Source organism: Loxodonta africana, chromosome 1 (genome assembly GCF_030014295.1).
Source record: "Loxodonta africana isolate mLoxAfr1 chromosome 1, mLoxAfr1.hap2, whole genome shotgun sequence".
NCBI lineage: Eukaryota > Metazoa > Chordata > Mammalia > Proboscidea > Elephantidae > Loxodonta > Loxodonta africana.
In genome coordinates, this window is record NC_087342.1 from 207,124,535 (window position 1) to 207,144,073 (window position 19,539).

Genomic DNA, 19,539 nt, shown 5'->3' on the forward strand with positions numbered 1-19,539 from the left:
AGTCTGGTCTTTTTATGAGAATTTGGGGTCTGCATCACACTGCTTTCCTGGCTCCCTCAGGGGTTCTCTGTCGTGTTCCCTGCTAGGGCAGTCGTTGGTTGCAGCCAGTCACCATCTAGCTCTTCTGGTCTCAGGCTGATGTAGTCTCTGGTTCATGTGGCCCTTTCTGTCTCTTGGGCTCATAATTACCTTGTGTCCTTGGTGTTCTTCATTCTCCTTTGATCCGGGGGGTTGAGACCAATTAATGCATCTTAGATGGCTGCTTGCTAGCATTTAAGACCCCAGATGCCTCTCTCCAAAGTGGGTTGCAGAATGTTTTCTTAATCGATTTTATTATGTGAATTGATTGACTTAGATGTTCCCTGAAACCATGGTCTCCAACCCCCTGTCCCTGCTATGTTGGCCTTCAAAGCATCCAGTTTATTCTGAAAACTTCTTTGCTTTTGGTTTATTCCTGTTGTGCTGACCTTGCCTGTATTGTGTGTTGTCTTTCCCTTCACCTAAAGTAGTTCTTATCTACAATCTAATTAGTGAATACCTCTCTCACCCTCTCTCCCTCCCCGCCTCATAACCATCAAAGAATATTTCTTCCCTGTTTAAACTATTTCTTGAGTTCTTATAATAGTGGTCTTATACAATATTTGTCCTTTTGCAACTGACTAATTTCACTCGGCATAGTACCTTCCAGAATTCCCCCATGTTATGAAATGTTTCACAGATTCCTCACTGTTCTTTATCTATGCATGGTATTCCACTGTGTCAATATACCATAATTTATTTATCCATTCATCCATTGATGGGCACCTTGGTTCCTTCCATCTTTTTGATATTGTAAACAGTGCTGCAATAAACATGGGCGTGCATATATCTGTTCGTGTAAAGGCTCTTATTTCTTTAGGATATATTCCAAGGAGTGGGATTGCTGAATCATGGTAGTTCTATTTCTAGCTTTTTAAGGAAGCGCCAAATCAGTTTCCAAAGTGGTTGTACCATTTTACATTCCCACCAGCAGTGTATAAGGGTTCCAATCTCTCCACAACCTCTCCAACATTTATTGTTTTGTGTTTTCTGGATTAATGCCAGCCTTGTTGGAGTGAGATGAAATCTCATTGTAGTTTTGATCTGCATTTCTCTAATGGCTAATGATCTTGAACATTTCCCCATATATCTGTTAGCTACCTGAATGTCTTTGTTAGTGAAGTGTCTGTTCATATCTTTTGCCCATTTTTTAATTGGGCTATTTGTCTTTTTGCAGTTGAGTTTTTGCAGTATCATGTAGATTTTAAAGATCAGGTGCTGATCGGAAATGTCATAGCTGAAAACTTTTTTCAGTCTGTAGGTAATCTTTCTGCTCTTTTGGTGAAGTCTTTGGATGAGCATAGGTATTTGATTTTTAGGAGCTCCCAGTTATCTAGTTTTTCTTCTCCATTGTTAGTAATGTTTTATATACTGTTTATGCCATGTATAAGGGCTCTTAACATTGTCCCTGTTTTTTCTTCCATGATCTTTATTGTTTTAGATTTTATATTCAGGTCTCTGATCCATTTTGAGCTTGTTTTTGTGCATGGAGTGAAGCATGGGTCTTGCTTCATTTTTTTGCAGATGGATATCCAGTTATGCCAGCACCATTTGTTAAAAAGACTGTCTTTTCCCCAATTAACTGACACTGGGCCTTTGTCAAATATCAACTGCTCATATGTGGATGGATTTATGTCTGGATTCTCAATTCTGTCCATTGGTCCATGTATCTGTTGCTGTACCAGCACCAGGCTGTTATGACTACTGTGGCGGTATAATAGGTTCTAAAATCAGGTAGTGTAAGGCCTCCCACTTTGTTCTTCTTTTTCAGTAATGCTTTACTTATTCGGGGCCTCTTTTCCTTCCATATGAAGTTGGTGATTTGTTTCTCCATCTCATCGAAGAATGTTGTTGGAATTTGGATCGGAATTGCATTAAATATATAGATCGCTTTTGGTAAAATAGACATTTTTATAATGCTAAGTCTTCCTATCCACAAGCAAGGTATGTTTTTCCACTTATGTAGGTCTCTTTTGGTTTCTTGCAGAAATGTACTGTAGTTTTCTTTGTATAAGTCTTTTACATCTCTGGTAAGATTTATTCCTAAGTATTTAATCTTCTTTGGGGCTACTGGAAATGGTATTGATTTGGTGATTTCCTCTTCGATGTTCTTTTTGTTGGTGTAGAGGAATCCAACTGATTTTTGTAGGTTTATCTTGTATCCTGATACTCTGCTGAACTCTTCTATTAGTTTTAGTAGTTTTCTTGAGGAGTCCTTAGGGTTTTCTGTGTATAAGATCATGTCATCTGCAAATAGAGGTAATTTTACTTCTTCCCTGCCAATCTGGATGCCCCTTATTTCTTTATGTAGCCTAACTGCTCTGGCTAGGACTTCCAGCACAATGTTGAATAAGAGTGGTGAAAAAAGGGATCCTTGTCTGGTTCCCAATCTCAAGGGAAATGCTTTCAGGCTCTCTCCATTTAGGATGATGTTGGCTGTTGGCTTTGTGTAAATGTCCTTTATTATGTTGAGGAATTTTCCTTCTTTTCCTATTTTGCCGAGAGTTTTAATCATGAATGGGTGTTGAACTTTGTCAAATGCCTTTTCTGCATTAATTGATAAAATCATGTGATTCTCGTCTTTTATTTATGTGGTGGATTACATTAATTGTTTTTCTAATGTTGAAACCCCACTTGGTCATGATGAATTATTTTTTGATATGCGGTTGAATTCCATTGGTTAGAATTTTGTTGAGGATTTTTGTCTCTACTTTCATGAGGAGTATAGGTCTATAATTTTCTTTTCTTGTGGTGTCTTTCCCTGGTTTTGGTATCAGGGATATGGTGGCTTCATAGAATGAGTTTGGTAGTATTCTGTCCTTTTCTATGCTCTGAAATAGCTTTAGTAGTAGTGGTGTTAACTCTTCTCTGAGAGTTTGGTAGAACTCTGCAGTGAAGCCATCCGGGCCAGGTTTGTTTTTTTTTTTTATTGGGAGTTTTTTGATTCCCTTTTCAGTCTCTTCTTTTGTTATGGGTCTATTTAGTTGTTCTACCTCTGTTTGCGTTAGTTTAGGTAGGTAGTGCGTTTCTAGGAATTCATCTATTTCTTCTAGGTTTTCAAATTTGTTAGAGTACAATTTTTCATAGTAATCTGATGTGATTCTTTTAATTTCAGTTGGGTCTGTTGTAATATCTCCCATCTCATTTCTTATTTGGGTTATTTGCTTCCTCTCCTGTTTTTCTTTTGTCAGTTTGGCCAATGGTTTGTCAATTTTGTTGATTTTTTCAAAGAACCAGCTTTTGGTCTTGTTAATTCTTTCAATTGTTTTTCTGTTTTCCGTTTCATTTAGTTCTACTCTAACTTTTGTTATTTGTTTTCTTCTGGTGCCTGTGAGTTTCTTTTGTTTTTCTCTTTCTATTTTTCTAGTCTTAGTGATAATTCTTTGATTTTGGCTCTTTCTTCTTTTTGTATGTGTGCATTTATTGATATAAATTGACCTCTGAGCAGTGCTTTTGCTGTGTCCCAAAGGTTCTGATAGGAAATTCTCATTGGAGTCTATGAATTTCTTTATTCCATCCTTAATGTCTTCTATAATCCAGTCTTTTTTGAGCAGCATATTATTCAGTTTCCAAGTGTTTGATTTCTTTTTTCTGCTTTTCCTGTTATTGATTTCCACTTTTATGGCCTTATGGTCAGAGAAGATGCTTTGTAATATTTTAATGTTTTGGATTTTGCTAAGGCTTGCTTTATGACCTGATATGTGGTCTATTCTAGAGAATGTTCCATGTGTACTAGAAAAGAAAGTATAGTTGGTTGCAGTTGGTTGCTGTTGGGTGCAGTGTTCTGTATATGTCTATGAGGTCAAGTTGGTTGATTGTGGCATTTAGATCTTCGTTGTCTTTATTGAGCTTCTTTCTGGCTGTCCTGTCCTTCACCAAAAGTGGTGTGTTAAAATCTCCTACTATTATTGTGGAGCTATCTATCTCATTTTTCAATGCTGATAGAGTTTGTTTTAAGTATCTTGCAGCCCTGTCATTGGGTGCATTATTATTTAATATGGTTATATCTTCTCGGTGTATTGTCCCTTTAATCATTATATTGTGTCCTTCCTTATCCTTTCTGATGGATTTAACTTTAAAGCCTATTTTGTCAGAAATTAATATTGCCAGTCCTGATCTTTTTTGATTGTTGTTTGCTTGATATATTTTTTCAATCCTTTGAGTTTTAGTTTGTGTCTCTAAGTGTAAGGTGTGTCTCTAAGTGTAAGGTGTGTCTCTAAGTGTAAGGTGTGTCTCTTGTAGGCAGCATATAGATGGGTCGTGTTTTTTAATCCATTCTGCCACTCTCTGTCTCTGTATTGGTGCATTTAGTCCATTTAAATTCAGTGCAGTTATGGATAAGTACGAATTTAGTGCTATCATTTTGATTTTTTTGTGTGTGTTGTTGACAGTTTCTTTTTCCTACTTAATTTTATATGCTGAGTAGATTATGTTTATATATTGTCCTTTCCTCTTATTTGTTGTTATTGATTTTGTTTCTGCTGAGTCTCTATTTTTTTCTTGTATTTTATTTTGATGAGGAGGATAGTTTGTCTCCTTTGTGGTTGCCTTATTATTTACCCTATTTTTCTAAATTTAAACCTAACTTTTATGTCTTTATATCACCATATCTTCCTCTCCAAATGGAAGGTCTATGATTACATTTCTTAGTCTCTATTTATTGTTTTAATGTTGTCTTCTTTTATATAATAACATTGCTGTTACCCTGTTTTGAGCTTTTTTTTTCCTTTTCTTTTTAAAATCTTGCTTTGTTTTTTTTTATTTCCCTTTCTGGGTTGACTTCTGATTGCTCTGCCCATTGTTCTAGTCTTGGGTTGATACCTGATGTTATTGATTTTCTAACCAAAGGACTCCCTTTAGTATTTCTTGTAGTTTTGGTTTGGTTTTTATGAATTCCCTAAACTTCTGTTTATCTGGAAATGTCCTAATTTCACCTTCATATGTAAGAGATGGTTTTGCTGGATAAATGATTCTTGGCTGGTGATTTTTTTCCTTCAATTTTTTAAATATGTCATCCCATTGCCTTCTTGCCTGCATGGTTTCTGCCGAGTAGTCCAAGCTTATTCTTATTGGCTCTCCCTTGTACGTGACTTTTCGTTTATCCCTCTCTGCTCTTAATATTCTCTCTTTATCTTTGGTTTTGGTAAGTTTGATTATAATATGTCTTGGTGACTTTCTTTTAACATCTACCTTTTGTGGAGTTTGATGAGCATCTTGGATAGATATCTTCTCATCTTCCATGATATCAGGGAAGTTTTCTGCCAACAAATCTTCAACAATTCTCTCTATGTTTTCTGTTATCCTTCCCTGTTCTGATACTCCAATCACTCATAGGTTATTTCTCTTGATAGAGTCCCACATGATTCTTAAGGTTTCTTCATTTTTTTTTTATTTCTTTTACCTGATTTTTCTTCAAATGTATTAGTGCCAAGTGATTTATCTTCAAGTTCAGAAATTCTGTCTTCTACTTGCTCAATTCTGCTCCTTTGACTTTCTATTGAGTTGTTTAAGTCTGTAATTTTATTGTTAATCTTCTGAATTTCTGATTGCTGTCTGTCTCCATAGGGTTTTCAATGGCTGATTTTCTTTGGAAGTTGATAACCAGGCTTTTCTTCCAAGGTGCCTCTGGGTAGATTCAAACCACCAAACTTTTGGTTAGCTGTCAAGGTCTTTAACTGTTTGTGCCACCCAGGGACATCCTAATGTGAATACATTTTACCTATTCTGTCATGTCAGGGATTCTATCAGTCCTGATCTTCAACATTTTCCTTTCTACCCACTCCTGTCCATGATGTTTGAGTCTTTAAATTCCTCCCTGGACTAAACATTTACCCCCAGTTAAAAATCTCCCTCTCACAGCCTGACTGAAAGAATTGTCTACATTTTCTGTCATTAGCACTTCACCTATGCAGTCTCACTTCCACCCTTACCTTTCAGTGGAAATCACTCTAATCAAGGCTGCCAATGCCCCGTTATTGCTAAATACAATAACTGCTTTTCATTTCTTAGCTCTCAGCAGCACTTGACAAAGCTGCCCACTCCCTTTTTCTTGAAACACTTTCGCCCTTTGGTTTCCATGACAATGTACTCTCCTGGTTTTCTTTTTACCTCTTGGGATGCTTTTCAGTATTTCTCTTCCCATCTCTTCAGTCTTCCCACACACCACACCGTCTCATGGAGAGAGAGATTGTACAGCAGTCTGTGAGTCTCTTCAAAGAAATCCCCACCCACCAATGTTTCCTTTTCCATTACTCAAATTTTCTACAAATATAGACTAAAGGTAGCTGACAGACTGATGCAGCACTGGTTTGAGACTATGTCCTAAGAAAGAGACAGTCTAGCTCCACTCTTGAGAATGTGAAGGTACCTTCCACTTATTATACTCAGTCTTGGGACTTTAACTGAAATTGGAAAAATACGAAGAAAAAAAAAACTCATTTAATGTCCTGTTGTACATATGTATCTTTAAAAAAAAAATTGTGGTAAAAATGTAAAACAATTTTTACATGTATAATTCTGACATTGATTATGTCCTTCATGTTGTACAACCATTACCACCATATTTTCCAAATTATTCCACCACCATTAACAGAACACATGTGTCTTTTTTTAATATTCTTATTTGAAGCCTTGCTTTTTATTTCAAACTGTTCTTTGCTCTGAACTTTAAATGCATCTCTCCACCCTGTTTGACAAGTTTTCAAAATGTCTTAGGTGTTACGTCCTTCTTGGTGGACATGGGACTATGCCCTTGACCTAAAGGAGAAGAATGAGTATGAAATATTTTGAAGAGTCAGAATAACTTCAAGAACAAATCATAGTAGACTAATGTCATTATACTTCTCACAAGGTTGTTAGACAGGTGGTTTAGGAAAGTGCTTATGGCCATTCTGAATCTGAGCTTCAACAGAAGATGTGACAAGGCTTCTCACAAATGCTTATGAACATAGAGTCTTGGAGTCAAGGACTATTGTGAGGGTGATAACTGGCTGAATGATGGTGTGTTAGTTTCCCAGGGCTACCATAACAAATTACCACAAACTTGGTGGTTTACAACAGCAGAAATTTATCCTCTCGCAGTTCTGGGAGCCAGAAGTCTGAGATCAAGGTCTCAGCATGGCTGCACTCCCTTTTCATTTCATTTTCTATGGGAGAATCCTTCCTTGCCTTTTCCAGCTTCTGGTGGCTCCAGGCTTTCCTGGGCTCGTGGTTGCATCACTTCAATCTCTACTTGTTTTCACATGGCCTTCTCCTCTGTCTCCGCCTGATGTCTCTCCTCTGGTATGTCTCTTGTCAGGACACTTATCACTGCATTTAGGGCCCACCTGGATAATCCAGATGATCTCATCTTGAGATCTATAACTTAATCACATTTGCAAAGACTCTTTTCCCAAATAAGTTCACATTCTGGGGGTTAGGACTAGAATATATCTTTTCGGGGGTCACCATTCAGCCCCCTACAGATGGTATGCAGAAATTTAGGTTAAGAACATTTCTAGTGCTACTCAACATTTGTGTGTGTGTGTATGTGTGTTTATTTCCTCAGGATGTAAAGCAGTTCAGGATGGAAAACAGTGTGGGCTATGGAGCCAGGTGGTCTTGGGTTCAAATGAGGAGATGTATAGATAGTGTTGGGATTGATAACACAGCTCCTAGCTCTTAATAAGCACTTGGTAAAGGTTAGCTACATTTGTTAATAACACATCAGTAGCTGTACTCTGTGAAGATATAGCAAATATGCTTAGTCCATTTGCAGATAACACAAAGCAGGAGATATCCTAATTACATCAGATGATAGAAACAGATTGGGAAAGATCTTGATAGATTGGAATGATAATAAGGTAAGATAAATGTAAAATCTACACCAGGGGAGTCTCCAAAGACAACTGCATATTATTGGATGGTGGAGACATATTTACTAAGAACGTTCAGGTCAATATGAATTGGGATATGATGTAGAACTGTAGAATCTTGAACTTCACTCTTTAATACAGAAGCCACTTCTGACACATGGCTATGTAAAACTAAATTAAAATTTGTTAGATAAAATAAAATTTAAGGTTTATTTCCTCAGGTGCAATAACCACATCTCAAACGCTGAATAGCCAAGTATGACTAGTGACTACTGAGTAGGATAGTGCAGGTATAAAATATTTCCATCATCACAGGAAGTTGTATTGGGCAGTGCTGGGCTAGAATGCAGGAGCCCTTGTGGTACAGTGGTTAAGTGCTAGGCTACTAATCAAAAGGTCGACAGTTTGAACCTGCCAGCTGCTCCACAGCAGAACAATGTGCCAGTCTGCTTTTATAAAGATTACAGCCTAGGAAGCCCTATGGGGCAGTTCTACTCTGTCCTATAGGGTTGTTATGAGCCAGAACTGACTCGATAGCAACAGGTATCAGGGATAGAACCCAGGCAGTGACAATGTCTTTCTATACTGCATTGGTCAAATCGCATCCTGACTATGGTTATGTTAGGATCTGGGCAACACCCTTCCAGAGGCGCAGAGGCCAATGGGAGTGTGTCAGATGGGAGAGCCTGGAGGTTGAACAAAATAAAAAACCATGTCATATGAGATGCGTTGCTTGAAGAACCTGGGAGGAGAGGCAACACCTATTCTTTGTTAAGTACCAAGACTATCATGTGGAAAAAGAATTAGATTTCCTTATGGCCCAGGGGGTAGCCCAAGGACCAATTAGTGGAAATTATAAGGAGCGGGAATAGAAATATTTTCAAACGACTTTGCACAGAAACTTGCAAAAAAAAGGGGATAAGAATGGATGGAATGGTTGAATATTTATGAATGAAAATAGGAGTTAACATAAACACTTAGATTATTGTCCACCTGGGCTGTATTCAATAGTAAAATACTGTGGGTCAACATCTACCTCATCCTGCCTCACATGTAATTCTCACAGTAGTAGCTTCAGAAAATTCAGTTTTGTTTGTGCGTATTGCACTCTGCCTTCAATCTACAGATCTTATATTCAAAGTGAAACTTCCTTGGCCATTTCCTATCATTTGTATTTACCTGGCTTCCTCTTGGAGGAGGAGAGTCACACATGTACCACCTATTTATGCTTGGCTGGTGACAGTGCATGGTGGCTGCAGCACTGGGATCTCTCAGGTGGGAAGGGTCCACCTTGGGGTGGCCCAGCTGCAAAGGTGTGACCCAATCAGTGTGTGTTGTGTTCTTGATTTAATAGGGTGTTTTTTTTTTTTTTACCTTTACTTAACTAACCTATGGAAGTACGTATATATGTAGCAACCTAAGGTTTTCCCATGTTGTTAGATGTTCAAAACATTTAAAAATGTGTTGTATTGACCACTATCAGAAATACTCTATTTGCACATACATAAAAGTTTGTGAATACAGGGAAAGAATTTGGCTCTCTGAGAGTTGTCCTAGTAAGATTTTCTAAGAAATAGGCCAAGCATCTGCAAGGTAGGCATTTTGAGAACAAAATCCCGAATTATTTGATAATTGACGATTTAAAAGAAGCACTGAGAAAGTCATCGAGGCTTCTTAATCTAACCTTGGTGGCAGGAGGGACAGAACCCAGGGAAAAATAGAAAATCCAATTCCATACTTGAAATATTCACCCCGTGGAGTGAACTATAGCTGAGTTTGTTCAATATACTTTGTCAGCTGTAAGATACAGAAATAGGTTTTTCGTCTTTCTATTGTTTCCCTAGTAGCCTCTGGGTGGTGCAAATGTGCTTGTATGCAAAGGGTTGGAGGTTCGAGTCCACCTAGAGGGACCTTAGAAGAAAGTCTGGGCGATCTACTTCAGAAGAATCAGTCATTGAAAGCCTGTGGATCACAGTGCTACTTTGACACACATGGGGTCGTCATGAGTCAGAGTTGACTTGATGGCAACTGATTTTATTGTTTCTCCAGTGTATTTTTTAGTGTAGATCCTTGACACTATACCCCTAGTGCCTCCCAGTGTCTGGCACTGGCTAAGGACTTAGTCAGTGCATTCTGTGTTACGCTCTGCATTTGCTGGCCTGTCCAATTCTCACTGAAGTGGTGGGTAACCTGGATCCCAACTGCAATTTGGTTTCATTTGTTCAGAGCAGAATAAACATCCTTGAACTTTTTCCAGTGAACAGTGGTAAATAATCACTACAGTTGACAGAAGAGGAGGCCTACTTAGTCTTTGTACAAAGGTGGTTTTCAGGCCCATTGCTGGTTGCAGCACTCTTGCCAGCTTTCCTGAGTAGCAGGCCTAGGCTGGCCAAATGCTGGCTACATCTCCACTGGTTCGGTAGGTGGCACTCCTGTTCTCTCTGTGCTGAAGCTGGCGGCAATGCTGAAGCTCCAGGTCTGGGCAGGCAGGAATGCAAATGACTAGCTCAAAGCAGCCTTTGTGGGCGGCACAAACCCATTATCAGCGTGGCAGCTGCTGCTGTCCGTTCCTGCTTGCAGGCAGTTTCTGAGCTCAGGAAGGGCCTCTGGAATCTGTGAGACTGGAGACGTCAAGAAGCTAAGCCACTGGTCTAAAATAAGCAGGTTAGGAGTCAGTTATCAGGTTGCCTGCAGACGCCTCCTGGAGCAGCTTGGAGGCAGAGACAGCAGACAGGACCTTCCTAACTCTGCTCCAGAAAATCTTATCGAAACGGCTCACTCTCTAAAGCCCCGTCTTGGAACCAAGTTAATGAAAATCTAAAATATTTTAAACCTGTGACACAACTGTAGTTGTTACACCTATGTGCTGGCTTCTCCTGGTCAGTTCTGATATCTAATATTCTGTGTTATTGCTGATATAAGAATGTTAGGCCTTGTCAGATAGTGCCTCTATTTGGGGTACAGGAAGTATGGTCACCATAATTACCCTTCGTTTCCTGACAACTCAGTCTCAACTAACAACGTAGCCTCTCTATCTAATGCAAACTTATCAAATGCTTATACAAAATGATGGGAAACCATAAGCCATTAGGATTTTTTTTCTTCCCATTTTTAAATGTACAATTAAGTGGCATTAATTTTATTCACAATCTTGTGCAACTATCACCACTATTTATTTCCAAAACTTTTCCATCATCCTAAACAGAAACTCAATATCCACTAAGCATGTCTCCCTTTCCCTATCTCTTGGTATCCACTATCTGTCTTTTGTTTCTATGTATTTGCCTGTTTTAGATATTTCACATAAGTTGAGTTATACAATATTTGTTCTTTTGTGACTGACTTCTCTCACTTAGCATAATGTTTTCAAGGTTCATCCATGTTGTAGCATGTATCAGAATTTAATTTCTCTTTATGGCTGAATAATATTCCATAGCATGTATGTACCACATTTTGTTTATCCATTTATCTGTTGGTTGTTTCCACCTTTTGGCTATTGTGAATAGTACCGCAGTGAATATTGGTGTACAAGTATTTGTTTGAGTCCCTGCTTTCAAGTTTTTTGGGCATATACCTAGGAGTGAAAATTTTGAAGCCATAATGTCCTGAAGAGAAGGAAAAAAGACAACAATGAAGTGGATTTTCAGACTGGTACCCCCTTGAGGCACTAGTAAACATGCAAGCTGTGGCTGGGAGACTGAGAAGCTGAGCAAAGCTTTCAGCATTTTATGGGGCATGGGGAACAGACATTTGAGTAGAGCTAGCCAATAAGTTTTTTTTAGTTTAGCCAATAGTGTAGGGTCATGGTAAGCACTACAGACTTTTAGTGGGACCCTCAAACAACTACACTGTAGAATATAGACAAATTTTTATAAAAACAGAAATCCAACTTTAAATCACCTCAACTTATAATTGGTTAGGGTAAGTTTTCTCACTTTCACTGCCTGCTACAAGCAAAAATAAATACTTTCTTCAGGAAGATAACACTATCCATAGTTTTAAATTAGCTCAAAAAATTTTCACAGAAAGTACCCTGCACACAAACAAAAATTATCAAGCAAACATCAAGATAAAATTACTATAAACCGGGGGAGGGGGATCTGAAGAGATTCAGATACTGCAATTATTAGGCATGGACTTCAACTGCAATTAGTATGTTCAAGAAAAAAAATGAGATGGGGAATTGTGCAAGAAAACTGGAAACAATTTTAAAAAATCAAACAGAAAGTATAAAACTGGAGAATATAAATTAAGAATCCAACGGATCTATTTAATAATGACTTAGATATAGTTGGAGAGTTCATAGACTGGAAAATGAGTCAGAAGAAAGAATTCAGACTGAAGCACTGAGTGACATGATAACAGTCAATGTCAACCCTAAAGAAAGTGGGCATTGCGTGGTAGAAAAGTATCAGGATAAATGAGGGCCCAAGGAAAGAGTCAAGGACAGAGAGTCAAGGTGAAGGAGAGAGATGGGACAGAACCAATATTTGGTGAGATAATGGTCAATAATTATTTTCTAAAAGCACCAAATGACATCAAGGCACATACTGAAGAAGTGCTATATAAACTCCAAATAGGTGCAATACAACAGACATCTAGGCACTAGCTAGAAAACTCCTGAAACTGAAGACCAAAATATACTTCAAAGTCCCTGGAGGAAAAAAATCACAACTACCTTCAAAGGGGAGCCCTGGTGGATGGCTAAGAGCTTGGCCGCTAACCCAAAGGGCTGCAGTGTGAATCCACCAGCTGCTCCTTGTAAACACTATGGGGCAGTTCTTTGTCCTATAGAGTCGCTGTGAATTGGAATCAACTTGGTGGCAATGGGTACCTTCAAAGGAGACAAGAAGACTCAAAACTGGCTTCTCAACAGAAACAATGGAAGCCAGAAAGTAATGGAATAGCATCTTCAAAGCACTGAAAGAGAATAATTTCCAACCTAGAATTCTCTACCCAGCAAAAAAAAAATTCAGATATGAAGGTGAAATAACGACATTTTCATAGAAACAAAAAGCTAAAGAATTTATCATCAGCAGATTTGTACCAAAGGAAATGCTAAAAGGAAATCTTCAGACAGAAGGAAAATGATCCCTGATAGAAGAATTGAGATACAAAAAGGAATGAAGAACAATGAAAAGGTTAAATATGAGAATAATTACAAATAAATGTTGAATGTATGAAATCATAAGGATGATGTCTTTTGGTGTTTAAAATATGTGTAAAATTAAAATATATGAAAACAGTGAGACAGAAAGTAGAAAGGGATTAGGTAGAATTGAAATGTTCTAAGGCCTGGCTTTGGCCGGGAAGTGATAAAAGTAATGATATTCTTTACACTTTAATAAGTCAAGGATGAATGTTGAAATCTCTGTGATAACCACTAAAAGAATAATGGAAGACTGTATAACTAAAAATTGGCAGAGAAGGAAACTGAATAATCAAAACAATGAAAATTCACAGTCCAAAGAAGATAAAAAAAAAAAATTTTATAAGAAAGGAAAAAAAAGAAATATAAAAAAAATAGCAAGGTGGTATGTTTAATTTTATATACACCAGTCATGACATTAAAAGTAAATGAATCTAAAACTCTAATTTAAAGACAAAAATTATCAGACTGGATGAAAAGAACAAGTTTTGTTGCAAATTATAAGAATTCGGGAAAGTTGAAAGTAAAAGAATGGAAAAAGAAGAGCTCGTGTATCTATTCTAGTATCAAGCAAAGTAGACTTTACGGCAATCAGCATTATTAAAGATAAAAAGATATTTCATAATAATAAAATGGACATCCCAACATGAAGATATATATATTTATATAGTATGTAAAGGAGCCCTGGTGGTGCAACAGTTAAGCACTTGGCTGCTACCCAAAAGGTTGATGGTTCAAACTCACCAGCAGTTCGGTGGGAGAAAGACCTGACAATCTGCTCCCGTAAAGATTAAAAAAAAAAAACAAAAAAAGATTACAGCCTAGAAAACCCTATGGAGCAGTTCTACTCTGTCACATAGAACTGGTATGAGTTGGAATTGACATGATGGCGTCTAACAACAATAATATATAAGGCAATAATGATACAACATAATAGAGAAATATAAAAATCCACTATTATAGTAGGAGATTTTAACTCACCTCTTGCAGTAAGTGATAGAACCAGCAACTAAAAAAAAAAAAAAAAAAAATCAGTAAGGATAATGAACAACGTGATTACCAGACTTGACCTGATTGCTATAGAGCTGATTCTCATTACTCACAGACTCTGTATTTGTGACCCTAAATCAATACTCACAGTGCTTCGTTCCTGGACACGTGTCGTACAGAATGGTGGAAAACTTGAGTTGCCTAATGCACACGTTCCCAACTGAGGTTGAACAAGGCTAGATTGGTATTCATTTAATTTAGTGTTCATGGTGACTACCACGAAGCATCAACTGTACATACAACACTGCACTCAACAAATACACGTGGAACATTTGTGAAAATTGACCGTATGCTGGCCTATAAAGTCTCAACAAATTTCACATGACTGACATTATACTGAGTGTTGTCCATGATCATAGCAGAATTAAGCTATTAATTAAAAGCTGGAGAATAAACAGAAAATTTTTAAGTGTTTAGAAATTAATCAATATACTTTTAAACATTTAGCAAAGTAGAAATCACAGTGAAAATTAAAAGAAAGTATTTTAAATGAACGACAATAAATATAATAGGTCAACACTTGTGGGATGCAGTTAATGCCATTCTTAGTCTTAAATGCATATATTAGAAAAGAAGAAAGGAAGAAGATAAATTATTTTAGTGTCCATTTCAGACTTAAAAAAAAAAACCCAGCAAATTAAACATCAAAGAATTAACACAAATTAATGAAATATAAAACAGATGTACAATAGAGAAAATTAAATCATTCCATGAACAATGTAATGTAATTGATAAACTGCGTATACGACTAATAAAAATAGGGATAAAAGGTATAAGTAACCATTGTTAGTAGTGAAAAACATAAATATTACAGGATTAAAAATGTTTTAAGAGGTTATCAACAAGGTTGTCTCAATAAACTTGAAAATTTAGATACCATGGATTAATTTCTTAAAGAATATAGCATATAAAAAATGAAAAATCTGTTTAAGAAAATGACACAAGAAAAAACGAAAACTTTATTAAAGAAAATGAAATCCATTATTTAAATCGTCCCCACAAAGAAAAGTCCAGGCCCAAATAGCTTAACCAAAGGATTCTTCCAAACACTGGGAAAAGTGAATACTTATCATAAACAAACTCTTTTGAAGAATAGAAAAATAAACATTTCCCAACTCATAATGACAAGGACATTATAAGAAAAAAAAAATTACAGGCAATCTGTCTCATGAGCATAGATGCTAAATTCCTAAATAAAATATTAGCAAACCAAATCTAATAATGTAGAAAAGGTATTACTTTTTGACCAAGTTAGGTTTATTGAAAAAATGTAAAGTTAGCTTAAAGTTTGAAAATAAATCAATGGAATCCACCACTTTAACAGAAGAAAAAGTTATGACTGGCTCAATAAATAAAAAAAAATTTTTTCATAAAATTCACATCTATTCATAATTTTTTTTTTTATCCTTCGTGAACTAGGACTAGAAGGAAACTTCCTTAATTTGATAGAAACCATCTGCAACAGTCCTGCAGCAAACATCATTTTTAATGGTGAAATATTATAATTTTTACCCTGAACTAAGCAAAGAAAGTATCACCACATATGTTCAAATTCTATCAGAAGTTCTTACCAGTACAATAATGCAAGAAAAATAGATAAAAAATATACATAATGAGAGGAAAGGCAGAAATAAACATCGTTATCTGTAGATCAAATAATTGTATGCTCACAAAATCCAAAAGCATCTACAGATAACTTATTAGGGTTAATTAGTGAATTTGATAAGCTTGCTGGCTATAAGGTTGATATATTAAAAAAAAATTATATTTCTATATACTAGCAACAAACAACTGGAAAATGAAGTTTAAATAATGATGCCATTTTCAATAGCATCACAGAACACCAAATACCTAGGATTAAATCTAATGAAAAATGAGCAAGCATATCCAATTTTATTATTGTGAAATATTCTTTTGTCTTTAATGTTTATTGCCGTAAAGTCTGCTTGGCCTGATATTAGATTAGGTACATGAGCTTTGCTTTTTCCATCCATTTACTTTCAACTTTCCTGAATTCTTATAATTTGCAACATGCATTATGTGCAACAAAACTTGTTCTGTTTAATCCAGTCTGATAATTTTTGTATTTTAATTAGGCTGGTGGTTCGAAGCCACCCAGTGACTCCACAGGAGAAAGACCTGGCGATCGGCTTCCATGAAGATTACAGCCAAGAAACCCCAAGGGGGCAGTTCTACTCTATCACATGACTCAACAGAACCCATCAGCCACATAGACCATGCACCACGCCCCACCCCATCACCTGCACCTGAAGGTACTGTTCCCACTGCCCAGCCGCCCCTGGCTGACCCACTGCTTCTGCCCATTTTCTTTCTGAGTTGTTTTTTTCTTATCGCTTTGTATGATTTCTCTTCATATCCTGGGTGCTAATGCTTTGTTATATTTATTGTGACTACCTTTCTGTTGCTTGTCTTTTAATTTTATTTACGTTGAGTTGTTCTCTCCGCTTTAACTTTTGAAGATCATCAGTTCACTTGTATGGCAGGCAATTAATGTTCTAAAAATCTCTCACCATTAAACCTAACTCACTTACTCTCCTTCCTTTCGGTGTTGCTTTAAATTATTCCCAGACCAAATTGGAGGACTTCCTGATCCGTTTTCTAATAATGGGCAAGAGAGCAGCCAGATGGCCCAGCTATGACAGCACAGCTAGTCAATACTGGATATTTTGGGGAGATGAGTTGTATCACAGCAAAAACCCCCCCGCGCATGGAATGAGTCATGGACGTGACTGATTGGCTGGTAGGATCTGCAGTCAGCTCTGGCTTGCTACCTTCTGACTCACTGATTAGAGCATAAATGGATTGCCCACTATTTCTCTTTGGCTTTTAGTTTAGGGAAATTTTTTTTATTGTGGTAAAATATATATAACAAAGCATTTTAACCCTTTTTAAGTGTACAGTTCAGGGTCATTAACTGCATTCACCATGTGGTGCAACCATCACACTACCTGGGAAATATTCTTTATGTTCCCGAGCTGCGTATCTGTGTGATGATGGTTTCTCAGAGATACAGAAGGCTACGACTCTGCCTTCAAGGATGGCACTTGTGTTAGAAATAGTGGCTGTCGAACAAGCTCTTCTCTCACTTGGAAAGATTAGAATCAAGTTTGCCTGTTTGCTACTACTTCTTGTGTTCCCTGCTCCAGCCCTGGCTGGTGTCTGTGAGGATTGGTGTTGAGAATTTTCAAGACATACCCATTGCCTTGCTGGAGGATGGGAGCTGTGAGTCAGCCGAGGCTGTTGCCTCAGGCTGGTGGTACGCGCAGTTACTTCATGAATAGCTGCAACTAGCTCTGCAGCCTCACCCACTTTCCTGTTTGTTCAGAAGCAGATCTTTAGCCAAGAAAGAGGGAGGCCTGACATTGTAAGCACAAGAGGATTAGCTGTGCAAACAAAAGTCTGCAACAAGATGTGATCCTATGAAAAATAAAGTAGTCGTATGAATGAAATCACATCTGCAGTGTTTCAGTTTTTCAGTTCCCACCCTCAACAGACACATGCAATGAAGTTGCACACAGCTACATGTACTTACATATGTTCACATCTGTTTATTATACATAAATACAATCCTGCACAGTTATAAACACTCACATAGAACTAAGTAATATATAACACATTTGCAGAAAACTACACACATATACTGACACACATTACACACAAATATGCATGCATATCCTTCCGCAGAAGTACACACTCACATAAACGTACGTTTGCACACAAATAACCACAACACACACTGTATAAAAGCCCCATTCTCTACCAAAAACCCAGACTTTCCTATTGGAGATCTGGGTATCATTTTAATAAAAATGCTTCTAGAGATCTCCTTCCTGGTTTTTAGTTGCTGAGCATTGTGTGGCATGTGAGACAACTCAGAGTTTTCTTCCCACCTCTGGTACTAGGTTTCTAGTGCAGGGAGTGGAAGAATTCTCAGGCCTGAGTCAGATGACAAGGCTGCCTGCTCTGAGCCTGAGCAGACAGGGCCAATGTATGGATGTTGCTGAAATGGCTGGTTTAGCCTTGTAACCACTATCATCCCAGGGGCTAGGACAAAACCTCACACATAGAAAGACCTCAATATTTGTTGAATAAATCCAAGAATCTGTGATTTCCCCCTTAATCTTTCCTTCACCTAATTAAAAAAAAAATTTTTTTTAATTTCTTTTTTTTATCTGAATAATTTTTCTCCTTTCCCTTGCCTAACTTTTAATAGAAGTGCCCAAGGTAACGTGCAGTCTCTTCAGATGCAACCCTACCCTCCCTGAAAAAAGCCAAACTCATTACCATTGAGTCAATTCTGACTCATAGCCACCCTGTAGGACAGAGTAGAACTGCCCCATAGGGTTTCCAAGGGGTGCCTGGTGGATTCAAACTGCCGACCTTTTGGCTAGCAGCCATAGCTCTTAACCATTACACCACCAGGGTTTCCCAGCCTTACCCAGAGAGTGGAAAATCCTACAAAATTTCACGAATCTCTTGAGGTTTTATTCAGAGACACTGGTACCCTCAGATATCATCTATTCCAAGAATCTTATTATATATATATATACATACATATATATATATACATATATATATATATATATGAGTGAACCGAGGCCCAGAGATGTTAAGCACTTTTTCCAAAGTCACCCAGCTATTTGGCAGCAGAAGAGAGAGTAGGTACTCATTAACCTGAAACCTGGATTAGTGCTATTCTACACTTCTCACCTTGGTTAGACTTGAGTGATTTTATTCCAGGGAATAACTCTTTGATGAGACAAGAAAGCTGGACGAATGGAAACAGGGAACCTGAGGTTGAGAAGGGAAGAGGGTTGATACGTCACGGGGTTTGCAACCACTGTCACAAAACAATATATATATTAATTGCTTAATGAGAAATTAATTTGCTCTGTAAACCTTCAACCAAAGCACAATAATAAAAAAAAAAAAAGAGATGTGAAGGAAACAAGTGAGCTGGACGTGAATTTCTTTACCCAGAGCATGGCAATAGTCTGACTGTGAGGAACTCTACTGGTTTGGGTAGAGCTATCATTATATTTCGGTAAATCTGGCCTGTAGTGTCTCACTGGTCAGTATCCCCACTGAACATAAATTTAACCTCATGACTTTAGGTATGATGAGAGACATCCTGTTGTAGTATTTCTACAAATGTGAACTCTGACTTTCAAATATTCTTAGGATATGGGACCCCTGAATAGAACGTGGCTTGTTGCATCTGCCTGGTAGCTGTATTACAGCAATCTCAGGCTCACAATGGGGTTTGCTCTAAATTGCCCTAAATTTCACAGAGATGGTAAACCGCAATCTACTAGTGCAACAAGACCACAGGCATCTCATCAATTTTGAAGAGTTTGGATTTGTTTTAGAATTGTGACCTTTTTCTAG